The 12,041-nt window shown below is 43.1% G+C and overlaps 1 long non-coding RNA gene across 1 annotated transcript in view; it reads left to right on the plus strand.

Annotated features, from left to right (window-relative positions):
- LOC113913482 overlaps window positions 1-12,041 on the plus strand; it is an 87,371-nt gene that overhangs the window by 12,366 nt on the left and 62,964 nt on the right. The window contains exon 2 of the long non-coding RNA XR_003517231.2: window positions 3,834-3,919. This is a non-coding gene — a long non-coding RNA (uncharacterized LOC113913482). The remainder of the gene's footprint in view (window positions 1-3,833; window positions 3,920-12,041) is intronic.

Consider the following 12,041-nt stretch of genomic DNA (forward strand, 5'->3'; position numbering starts at 1 on the left):
CTAAAAGTCAGGCTCTGGACTCAGAATATCTGACATAGCAGTCTAACCATTCATTCCTTATATAATCTTACGAGAATAAGGACCCAGAGTCATTAAAAGAGCCTCTGTGTGTGGGTGGGGGGGGCGTGTGGCTGTGTGCACGTGTGTGCAATACGTGAATTAAATATTCACAGCTGTAGTACTGTTGTTCTAAAACTGTGTAATTAAAAACAGACTTGCCTTTTGACGTGTGAGTCACCAGCTTGGCTTCCTGTGTTCCAGGATAAGTGTTAGATTTATATTAATTAGAATAAAATTCACCGTGTAGATTCTAATCTGAGCTTTTTCTCGGGATACTTTGATTTTACTTTGCTTCTTATCCCACACACTTTGGGGCACAGCCTTGCGCTCCTTGACACAGAGAGACGTTGCAGGGAAGGAAGCAGAAATGATGGGTTCCCTGCTGCAAGGAACCTGTCGTTCCTGCTTCCTTCCTGCTTTTATATGTATATATTTTTGAAACACCTTGAGGATTTCGCATGAGGTTCTCTGCCTGAGCCGGTCATGGAGCAGAAGCCTGCTGGGGTGGCATCCAGGCCTGGGGATGCGGAAATGCAGGTGTGGGTCGCGAGCGAGAGCCACTCCATAGCAAAGGCCGCTCACAGTAGAATGAATACTTTATGAGTCCAGTTATATAAAGTTCTAGAGCAGGAAAACCTAACGTCCCCTGTTGGAAATCCCATCACTAACTGCCTGAGGGCGAGGCAAGGGGAACTGAGCGTCATGGGCAGGAGGTCACCTTCGGCGGGGCGGGGATGGAAATCCCATTCTGCGCCCCGAATGGGATAACATTATAGTAGAACACACATTCATCAATAATCACAGTGCACCATTAAGAGGGATGCATTCTATTTCTTGTAAATTATGCCATGACAGCACTGAATTTTAACCACTAAAATCAGCGGTTATAAGGATTGCCTGCATTGGAATGGAGTTTCTTCCCTTTTCTTCTGGATGCACTCAAGCCAACCACAAAGTGGTCAAAAGTGGTAAGAGGGAGAGTTTTCATTAGTGACTGAAACAGGGACGCCCACAGGTAGATGGGGGTTGTAGACAGAGTGGAGATAATTTATAGAGATGATTAGTGTATCAACTAAGATACGTACCTAGCTAATAGCCTTACATGGAAACAGTCATGTTAAAATAAATTAGTGTTGCAGTCGGATTGTAAGCAGTGTTTAAAAGGAACATAACGATTCAGCAATCCTCATGTCACAATGGCCTGGGGTAGCCTGTCTCTGGGGTAGCCTGTCTCAGCAACACTACCGTTTCTGATATTAGCACTTGTGGGAAGCTCATGCACAGAGGGCATTTAGAACATTTAGAAAGCCACTTCCACTCTTAGTTTATCTGTCACGCGTTCTTCTTTATATTTTTAGAGCCGTTTAGACATGACGATTAATGCATCTTAGTGAGAGCACTCACCAAATACAAATTTTTTTTTTCCTTCACCTAAAACCTCCCCTTTTCCTCATCCTATCGTCACAGACTTTGAGGCCCAACAGCCCTGGGATTAACTTGCATTCCTTAGCTGTAGATCTTGGAAAGTTACTCACCATCTCTAAGCTTCTGTTTCCTTACCTATATGGAGAGGGAGGGCTCGCAATCATTCTTACTTTCCAGGATGGAATGGCATGAATACAGATCAGGCCCCAGTGCTTCCCATCTATCAGCAGTCCTGATCTATATCCCGGAAGGAAGGTCATGTCAAAATACACTTCTTTGTAAAATGCTTTCTTTCTTTTTTTTTTTGTATCTCATGGCCTCAGCAACTGTGTACAGTAGACAGGTTCCATAAGGATGGATTCCATTTAATGAATGAGAAGACCCAGGTGAGCAGCTGGTTCGGAGACTCTGCAAGCACAAGCTGTGGAGCTTGAGTGAGAAGACGGGTCCCCCCTCCTTTCAGGCCCTGCTCAGGTGTGCGGCACTCAGCCTCCTGCTCTGGGCAGTGGGAGGACCCGTCTCCGCACTTGCTGCTGGGAAATGGAAGATAATTTGAGGAGATAAAGTGTAAGCATTGAGAAGGACCAGAATGACAATAAATGAGAGCATAGATAAAAGTGCTGTGAGCTGTCAGGAGAGAGTCAATTATAAATGACCTGGAGCAATTAGGGATGCCCACAGAGCCCGCAGCTGCAGAGGGTAAGGGTTGGGGATCGGTGACGGAGGAGAGCGAAGATGACTAAGTGGAGACATTTCTGTGTTCTAGGTACTGAAATAGGTTCTTTCCCCCACTCAGAAACGCTGGAGAATTAGTAGTAGGAGCTCAGTTTTAGAGATCAAAACACTAAGGCCCAGAGTGGACAAGTCTCTCTCAATAGTAGAGTCCATGAGTACATGGTGTCATTGGATTGCTTTACTCTAAAGTCTCTTATCTATCAGTAATCTATCTATCATCTATCTTATGTATCTCTCTATCATCATCTACCATCTACAAAAAGTAGACATGTGCAACCAGAACAACCCAATGAGGAGAATAATATAAACAAAATGCTGAGGCCAGAATCCTAGGAAGGAGGGAAAAACAAAATTGCTTGAATCAAAGGGTGTTTGTTTGGGATCGGGGGAAGTGCATTTTGAGGGGTAGATTAGGCCTAGATTGTGATGATTTACAAACAGGCAGCCTTAGTGAGGAATTTAAAATGGAAACTGATGTGTCAGGCAATGGGGAGCCAATGTGGATTCTGGAGTAGAAGAGTCATAATGACATGCCTCCCAAGTAGCTATTTTGCATCGAGTGCTTAACAAAAACTAGGCCCTGGGATACTTCAGACACACCTTGTCTGGTTGCACTTCGCAGATACTGTGTTTTGTTGTTTTTGTTTTTTTTTTTACAAACTGAGGGTTTGTGGCGATCCTGCATCAAGCAAGTCTGCAGGTGCCATTTTCCTCACAGCATTTGCTCACTTTGGGTCTCACAATATTTTGGTAATTCTCACAATATCTCAAATTTTTCATTATTACTGTATTTGTTAGGGCGATCCGTAGTGAGGGATTTTTGATGTTGCTATTCTAATTGTTTTGGGATGCCCAAAGTGTGCTCCTGGAAGACCACAAACTTAATCAGTCAGTGCTGTGTGTGTTTTGACTGCTCCAGCACCCAGCTCTGCCCCAACTCTCTCCTTCTCCCCCAGCCACCCTACTCTCTGAGACACAGCAGTATTGAAATCAGTCCGATGCCTAACCTCAGTGACCTCTGACAGCTCAAGTGACAGGAAGAGTGACACTTCTCTCACTTTTCAACCGAAAGCTAGAGATAATTAAGCTCAGAGAGGAAGGCATGTCAAACGCCAAGATAGGCCGACAGCTAGGCCTCTTGACCACACAGTTAGCCCAGTTGTGAACTGTTAAAAAGAAAAACACAGGCCCAACATGGTGTCATTTAGGACAAGTCAACAACCTGGGGCTTCACCCCTAACCTAATTGCAGTTTCAGACTTCCCCAGAAATGTTGTCTTAAATGGTCAGCCGAGGATTTTCTGCTTCAGTGATGTGATCTGTCACATGAGCCCTCTTAATCCCCCACCAAAGGAAGCTGAGGTCTCATCCACGTAATAAGGCCTCCTGCCCTTACCCACTAAGGGAAGGTGACCTTGCCTTGAGCAATCCTTTCTTTTTCTTTTGCTCATGACTTTCTTGGCCCATCCTCCTTCCTATAAAAACCTTCCATTTTGTACACTTCCTCAGAGCTCCCCTCCATTTGCCCGATGGGATACTGTCTGCCTCCTAAATTGATTAACAAAAGTAATTAAACCTTCAGAGTCATGCAGTTGAACTTTTGTTCTTTAGCAGATTTGGTGGCAGCGTTGGGACCCGAAGCAAACCTCTGTCAGCACTTGGGGACAAAGAGAAACACAGACATGGTGCCCTGCAAACAGGTTTGAGTTCACTGTCTTTTTTGCCATTTCCAAGGCCCGTTGGTGAGTTCCTGTTGGTCTGAGCTCTGGTCTTTTTGCGTTGGAGCTCTAGATCTAATTAGCCTTGCAGCCCAGGGTTCACAGAGCCCTCGAGAGTAACAGGAGGCTCTAGCAGAGTGCCGGCCCTTCGCCCTTGGTTCAGCCCACAGCTCCATGTTAGAGCCCCTTCTACAGTTGTATTTGGCAGTCTCCTTGAACTGGGGTGTCCTGGCTTAGTCCTGTCTCCAGGCCTAGTCTGCGCTCCCCATTTCCCTGAAGCCTGCTGAGTTGGTCCACATTGAGAATTGCTCATGGTCACCGGAGGACTGGACAGGGTCACAGCCAAGAACTCGCCTGGGTCCGGGACCAAACTGGGTTTGATTTCAGCTCAACTGGGGCCAGTGCAGGGCCTCTGGGATTGCTTTAAATAAAGGCCACTTGCCGCTAAAGGGAATCTCGGGAGCCAAAAATAAAGCCACAGACACTGATGGGCACAGGTCAGCATTTAGAGGCTATTAGAGCACTCACCATCTCCAAGGATCCGTGATAGGATAAGTTGGTCACGGGACGGCTTGGACAGGCACTAGGTTACCTGCCAATCAAGAACATTTCCGTGCAGTGAGGTACACTGTAAAGCACCCCCCAGGTCCCTAGCCCTGTGGGGGTCATTTAGGACAAGTCAACAACCTGGGGCTTCACCTTCATCTCTATTTAGGTATTAGTTTGGCTCTGAGGAACCCAAAGGCCTAGTGAGAAGATGGACGAAGTTTTATATCCTTCCAGCACACCTGCTTATTTTATGTGTAAGAACCATAGTCCCGAAAGTTGCCGATATCTAGCAAGATGGAAAAATTTTACCAAAGATGACCTGGAATTACAATGGCCAGTTGTCAGGGACATTCTCATTAAATAAGATCATTTAAGAAATGCCCTTGAAAGCAAACAAAAAAACAGAATGGGATACTTACTTTAATTGCCATGTAGCAGGCTCCAAAAGGTTTCAAAATTCCAAAATAGTTTCGTTGAAAGATTTATTGCTAAAGGCTAATGAAAAACTCAAGAGGGCAAAGGTACCTGTAACAAAAGGCCTTAAGACGATTTTGCATCTCCTGTCCTTGCAGGACCAGAGGTGTGGCTCCAGGAACAATTCAAAGCCTACCAATATATTTTTTTTTTTACCAATTCCAAAACCTCCCTGTTTAATCTCACAAGACTCCCAAGCATTGTAAAAACTCTGGCCTTTACTGGAACAAACCTCCTTCTAGGAGGGGCTTGTGTTTTTCTCCTCTGCCTTTGAAATGTAAATTAATTGGAAAAAATGAAATTAAAGGTTGCTGCAATTGGCCCTTCCAAAAAAAAAAAAAAAAATGAAATGTAAATGATCTATCTGGTCTCGGAGACTCTTATCAAGGCTATCTCTTTAAAATGCAGATTTGAAGGCAGTAATTCTTATCAAAAAAACAAAAGGGGAAAGGTCTTTTGGAACTGGACTTGTCAAGGACAAATGCAGATCCTGTGTCTTCTCCACAAATACTGGTAGAAAAAGCTTTAACCATCTAGGCAGGTAATTGTACCTTTTCCCATCTACCGGAAAAACAAATTTGGATCCAACTTTTATAATGAGTGAGTTTTGTTCATGGCAGTGGTTTTAAAAACCGAAGCTATGAGGTCTCGGTTTTTATCTGTATGTTCATGTGTTCCTATAAATGTGTTGCAGATGTGTGTTTACCTCCAGATGGTATTGCCAACAATTTGTAAAAGGTCTCTCTTTCATAGTCTTAAACAAACAGGCACTATGTAAATCACTATTCATGAAAACTCTAAGAAATGTCACAGAAACTAACCCAAATGTTTTCCAAGTTCACGTATCCTGGGATAATCTTCAGTAAATTAAAGTTAGTTTCAGTTTGTTGGTTTATAGTCCTGTCTTTAGAGTTATCGACAATGAACACAGTGCAGTTAAACAAATTAAATTATGTATTATAATTACCTGAATGGGTTTTGGAGGTAACTTGAAACTTTAGAGCCTAGCTAGGTTAAATCCCAAGACGGAAATTGATTGAGTATTTAGATCATTTCCAAATAAGATAAAATAATGAAATAGCAGTTACTACACTAAAGAGGAAAAGCATAGGACAAAATCTGATTGCAGAAGTGAAAGCTGTAGACAGTTGGTGGGACAGGAGTCTTTGAAAAGGAACTTTAATGTGTGGTCAAGCAGGCTAAGATTAAAATGAAATTATAAATGAATTTTAATATCAGAAGTAGGTTGGTGCAAAATTAGAACTTAGTTTTCTTTCTAAGAGGACAAAGTTTTCTTGGACTATTGGTCAGCTTTTGTTTGATAAGAGATTGTAAAAGGTTTTTTTGTTGGTTTTCCTTTTAAGTAATATGCCTGGAGAGCAAAATTTCTGGGTATTGTCAAGATAATTTTACGTGACTTTATGAGGTCTTTGATTCCTTAAGAAAGCTGAACTCTGTTAAGAAAAGCTAAGGTTTTATTTTTTTGTTTGCTTTTTCAGCTTTTAACTTTCTGTGTTTGCAGAATCTTTAACTGTCAGTGGCTAAGTAGACAGTTTGTTGTTTCAGTGACCTGTGGTCCTATTTGACCAAGTGTTGTTGGGTTTTTTTGTTTGTTTTTTGTTTTTTTTGCTTGTTGGTATTTTTGACAAACTAATCAAAATCGAATTGTAAATGAAGTCTTTTGGGCCTGGAAATACTTTGGGATTTTTTTCCAGAGTATCCTTGGGACATTTCAAAGGATTTGTTCAATTAACCAGGCTTATTAGATAATGTTAAAATACATGGGAAGTACTGACAAGTAAGAAATGATACTAGGTCCTCTTTATGTTGTATTTGTACAGGTCTGTAAGTGTTCTAGAAAATCTGTGAAATACCTAGAAATCTGATATGTCCTGGTATAACGTTATCATTTGTAATTATCCCCTTACCTTCTGAATTGCTGTCATCAGAACTGAGGCTCACAGGGAAAGGACTGAACCAGAGTATTAAGGGATGCCCCTGCTGACTTCCATGTAGAGTTTATAAAGATTGTGGCTCAGGGGCATGAAGTCCATGCTGCTTCTGCAAAAAGCGACCCCTTGGAGCCAGATTTTTGCCATCCTGATGTTCGTGTGACATGGCAACAGTCTGCTCCTGCAGCAGAGAAATTAAGATGGACAGACAATGCCTGTAAATTAAACAGACAGGGCTCTGGGAAACCCAGGATGGCCAGTTGATTCTCCCTGGCGTTCTGGCAAATTGGGGGGGGTGGGGCGGGGGTTGCAATCCTTCACCTTAAATGCTTAGTGCATTTAAAATGACTGAAATTATGAATTGGTGAGGAGACTTCTATAAAATTGCAAAAACTGACAACCAGCGATGCCTGACCTGTTAGGTCTATCATTTTGGAAAAACTACTTTTGCTCCCGGAGGCTTCAGACCGTTTCCCTCTGGACCCTTTGAACACCTGCAGCTAGGCTTCATCTGGCTACCACTCAGTATGAGTTATCAATATGTTCTTAATGCGTGTGTGTTTTCTGGATGGACTGAAGCTTTCCCCTGCTGTGAGGCTGATGTGCTTACGTGGCTGAGAAACTGTTAGAAAATGTGTTTCCCACTTGGGGTTTGTTCTCCATGATCTCCATTGATCGGAACACCCACTTCACTGGGCAAATAGTATGAATGTAATGAAAACCCTGCCAGCTTCTTAAAATTACCACGATACGATCATGTCAATCATCAGACAAGGTTGAGAGAACTGATAGGATCCTCCAACTTAAAATTTCTAAACTTGCCAAAACTGCTGGACTTCCTTGGTCTAAGGCATTGCTTCTGGTCTTGCTGTGTGTCCACAGTTTGCCGTTGGGAAAAAACATACTCCACATGACATGGGCACCTGCAGACTGGTGTCTAATGGTATACAAATTTCTGCTGATCCCTGTTGTCTCCTGCTAGGATGACCAGCTCCTGTAAGTCTCCAACGCCTTACACTCAAGCCTATCATCAACAGGTTCAAGAAGTTTTCCCAGGTCCCAATTCAAAGGACCCTATTCGTCCCAGTCTAGAGCCTGGTGAACTGGGTATTCTGGAAATGTCATGAGAGGGAGACAGCTCTCGAACCCCATAAGAAGGGACCTTACCAAGTGCTCCTGACGACTAACGCTGTTAAAAACCACAGGATGCTGAAGATGTCGGAAGCAAATCTAGGAGGAAGGCAAGTAGCTGACATCCAGGTAGACTGCTTCTGCCCAAGACTTCATATTTTAACTAATCATGAAACCCTTTTCCTTTTCATCTCTGTTCCTCTGGCCCTGGCCTAGAAAGATAACACCCTCATCTGTATCTCTCAGGGCACTGCTAAGGAGGTGGCACCTGGAATTTAGATTTGAGGCTGGGAGACAATCTAAGTGTACTGCCTGTTTTTCAGAGGCAAAGTAAGACATCTTATTGGTCAACTCCCCTGACTTTGCATTGTCTGAGTTAGAGAAGGCCTACCAAAGAGGCTTTCATGATTCAGGATTCACTCCTTCGGCAGGTCCCTACTTCCCTGCCTAGCGATAGATGTAAATGGGCTATGATCAAGAACTTCTAAATTCCTGCAATTTCAGAATCCACTGCTAAAGCAGTAGTTGCCCATTAAAAATCCTTAGTCTCTCTCGCCAAACTTCTTGAAAATAGGATATCCTTTAAATAAGGAAGGAGGTGTCTGTGCTTAACCAACACTATGTTCTATACTCAGATTGACCCTGATGGGGAAGTTGAAATTCACTTATGTAAGATTACTGAGCAAGTCACTTGGCTTAAAAGAATGACTCTTTCAATGGGTTCTTTCTTTAATTGGTTTGGATCCTAGGGACAACGGCTCTGAAGTATACTGCAAACATTGGGAAATACCTTGCTTACAGTTATCATAAAGCTCTTCCTGGTGCATTGTATCCTCTCAAAAGCTCTTTTTTTTTTTTAAGATTTTATTTATTTATTTGAGAGAGAGAGAGCATGAGAGGGGGGAGGGTCAGAGGGAGAAGCAGACTCCCCAGCAAGCAGGTAGCCCTATGCAGGACTCGATCCCAGGACTCCAGGATCATGACCCGAGCCGAAGGCAGTCGCTCAATCAACTGAGCCACCCAGGCGCCCCTCTCAAAAGCTCTTAATGCATGTTCATGGCCACTAACTACCAAGCACATGATCTCCCTAAGACTGGAACATTGGAGGAGAAGCAATGAGAATGACTGACTTCTGTGACCCTGTGAATATCACAGAGATTAAGCAAAAATGGGATGACCTATGGATGCCACACAGAAGGAACAACAAACATTTCAGCAATTTCAAAGCTCGAGCTGAAAGTGGGTCTAATGCCTTAAATTTTTATCACCTCTCTCAGGTAAACTGAGAGTCTGACCAAAAGAGGGGAAATTGTTACAAAGAAAACCACCAGCCTACAATGGAATCAATCACTTAGGACAAGTCACCAAATGGGTTTAATACCTAACTTGATTGCATTTCCAGCCGCCCCCAGAAATGTACTGTTAACCTGTCAGTCAGGAATATTCTGATCAGCATCAGTGAGGTAATCTGTCTCATGGTCCCTCTCCATGTGCCAAAGGAAGGTAATCCACCTAATAAGACTCTCTCCCCCTCTCCCTGAGGGAAGCAGACCTAACCTAGAACAATCCTTTCTTTTCTTTTGCTAATAACTTCTTTTGCCTGTCCTCCCACCTTCAAACACCTTCCACTTTGCACGACTTCTTGCCACTCCCCTCCACTTGCTAGCTGGGATGCGGCACCGTTCGTGGATCTCCTAATAAAGCCAGTTCAATATTCAGATTCATTCAGCTGAACTTTTGTTCTTTGACAGAACACAAAAGAAAAGTCTTGATAAAAATTAAAAGTGCTACTCCAGTGAACATACAAGTGATAAGAAAGAGAAACAGTGGGGCTCCTGGGTGAGTCAGTCAGTTACGCTGCTGACTTTGACTCAGGTCGTGATCCCTGGGATCGAGCCCCAGGCTGGGCTCCCTGCTCAGCGGGAAGTCTGCTTCTCCCTCTGCCCCTCCCTCTGCCCCTCCCTCTGCTTGCGCGCTCTCTCTCTCTCTCTCTCTCTCTCTCTCTGTCTCTGTCTCTCTGTCACTCAAAGAAACAAAATCTTAAAAAAAAAAAGAACTATGCCAAACCTACTCTGCCTGTGCTCTAGAAATGGAACAAGAAAGCCTGGATGACAGCTTGTCTGTTTACAGCATGGTTTACTGAACATTTTAAGCCCATCGTTGAGACCTTCTGCTCAGAATAAAAAGATTTCTTTCAAGGTATTACTGGTCATTAACAATGCCCCTGGTCACTCAAGAGCTCTGATGGAGATGTACAACAAAATTAATGTTGTTTTCATGCCTGCTAGCACAATATCCTTTCTGCAGTCCATGGATCAAGGAGTCATTTCAACTTTCAGGTCTTAGCATGTAAGAAATACATTTTGTAAGGCTGTAGCTGCCATAGATAGTGTGGTTCCTCTGATGGATCTGGGCGGAGTACCTTGAAAACCTCTGGGAAGGGATCACTCTTCTATATGCCATTAAGAACATATGTGATTCATGGGTTGAAGTGAGAACATCAACATTAACAAGAGTTTGGAAGAACTTGATTCCAGCCCTCAGAGATGACTTTGAGGGGTTCAAGACTTCAGTGGAGGAAGTCCCTGCAGATGGGGTGGAAACAGCAAGAGAACTAGAATCGGAAGTGGAGCCTGAAGATCTGCTGATCTGCTCTGATCTTGTGATCAAACTTGAACGGATGGGGAGTTGCTTCTCGTGGATGTGCAAAGACAGTGGTTTCATTGAATGGAATCTACTGGTGAAGGTGCTGTGAAGATTGCTGAAGTGACAACAAAGGACTTCCTATGCTACAGAGAACTCGTTCCTGACAGGAAGAGTCCCTTGATGAGGCCGACTTCACTCTTACTTTAAGAAATTGCCACAACCACACCAAACACCCCGATCAGTCAGCAGCCATCAAGAGAGACACAAGACCCTCCACCAGCAATAAGACCGTGACTGGCTAAAGCTCAGATAATGATGAGCATTTTGAGCAATAAAGTATTTTGTAATTAAGGCAATGTACATTGCTTTTTTGTTATTGTTGTGTTTTGTTTTTTGTTTCTTTGTTTGCTATTGCATACTTAGTAGACTACCGTATAGTGTAAACAAAACCTTTACAGAGCCGCATGCGGGTTAGAACAGAAGGCAAACATGAGTGACCCTCAGACTCCCATCGTGAGCATTGATGTGTTTTTTTGACCTTCACAGATTTGATTTCTTTTGGTGTTGATTATTTATCAGAAGTTAAAAATTGTGAGATTTTAAATACAATTTTGGATCACGGGCTTCTGTTGCCTGAATTTCCACAGCACAGTAATTACCTGGAACTGAGTCCATATTGTACATTCCCAGATTCATATGCTCTCCTGGTTTGCCTGTACCCACATAACCCGATTAATGCAGTTAATGTCTCTTGCAAAGCCTGTGGGTTGTTTACATTTATGGCCTCTGCTGGGGAGATTACAGGCCAGACTTTGGACCAAGCCATTCTTAACAATCTCAACACTTTACACGGTGCCATGATTGCAGGGTAATTATCCAACTCAAGTCTCAATTTCCCTTCATGGAAACTACCACCCTTGGAGAAGTTGTTGGATTAAATTTAATGCATGAAAATCAATATCATCTATTGAACAGCAGGTGTCCAGTAATGTTAATTATAACCTTAATATAACTCTTCAAGTATCTATAATACTAGTAGAATATAGAAGTATCCTGAGAAAAGTTCTCCTGAGAGAGAAACAGTGTATTTCCACAAGGAGTTCAAAAGATTGAATAATTACATCCATTTCAAGGGTAGAGGGAGGGTGACATGGATGTTTTGTTGAGTAAGAAAGAAAAGAAATTTAAGGCATCCATAATACAACATACTCCTCACAAGCAGTGTGGTATGTGGAGCTGATTTGGACTGTGAATCTGAGAAAATCACCATCAAATGCACGGCCCCAGAGCCCACGTGGCCTGAGTGCCCCTGAGGTGCAGAGCCCGGCACGTGGCCAGTGTCCCACATCAAG

Source organism: Zalophus californianus, chromosome 11 (genome assembly GCF_009762305.2).
Source record: "Zalophus californianus isolate mZalCal1 chromosome 11, mZalCal1.pri.v2, whole genome shotgun sequence".
NCBI lineage: Eukaryota > Metazoa > Chordata > Mammalia > Carnivora > Otariidae > Zalophus > Zalophus californianus.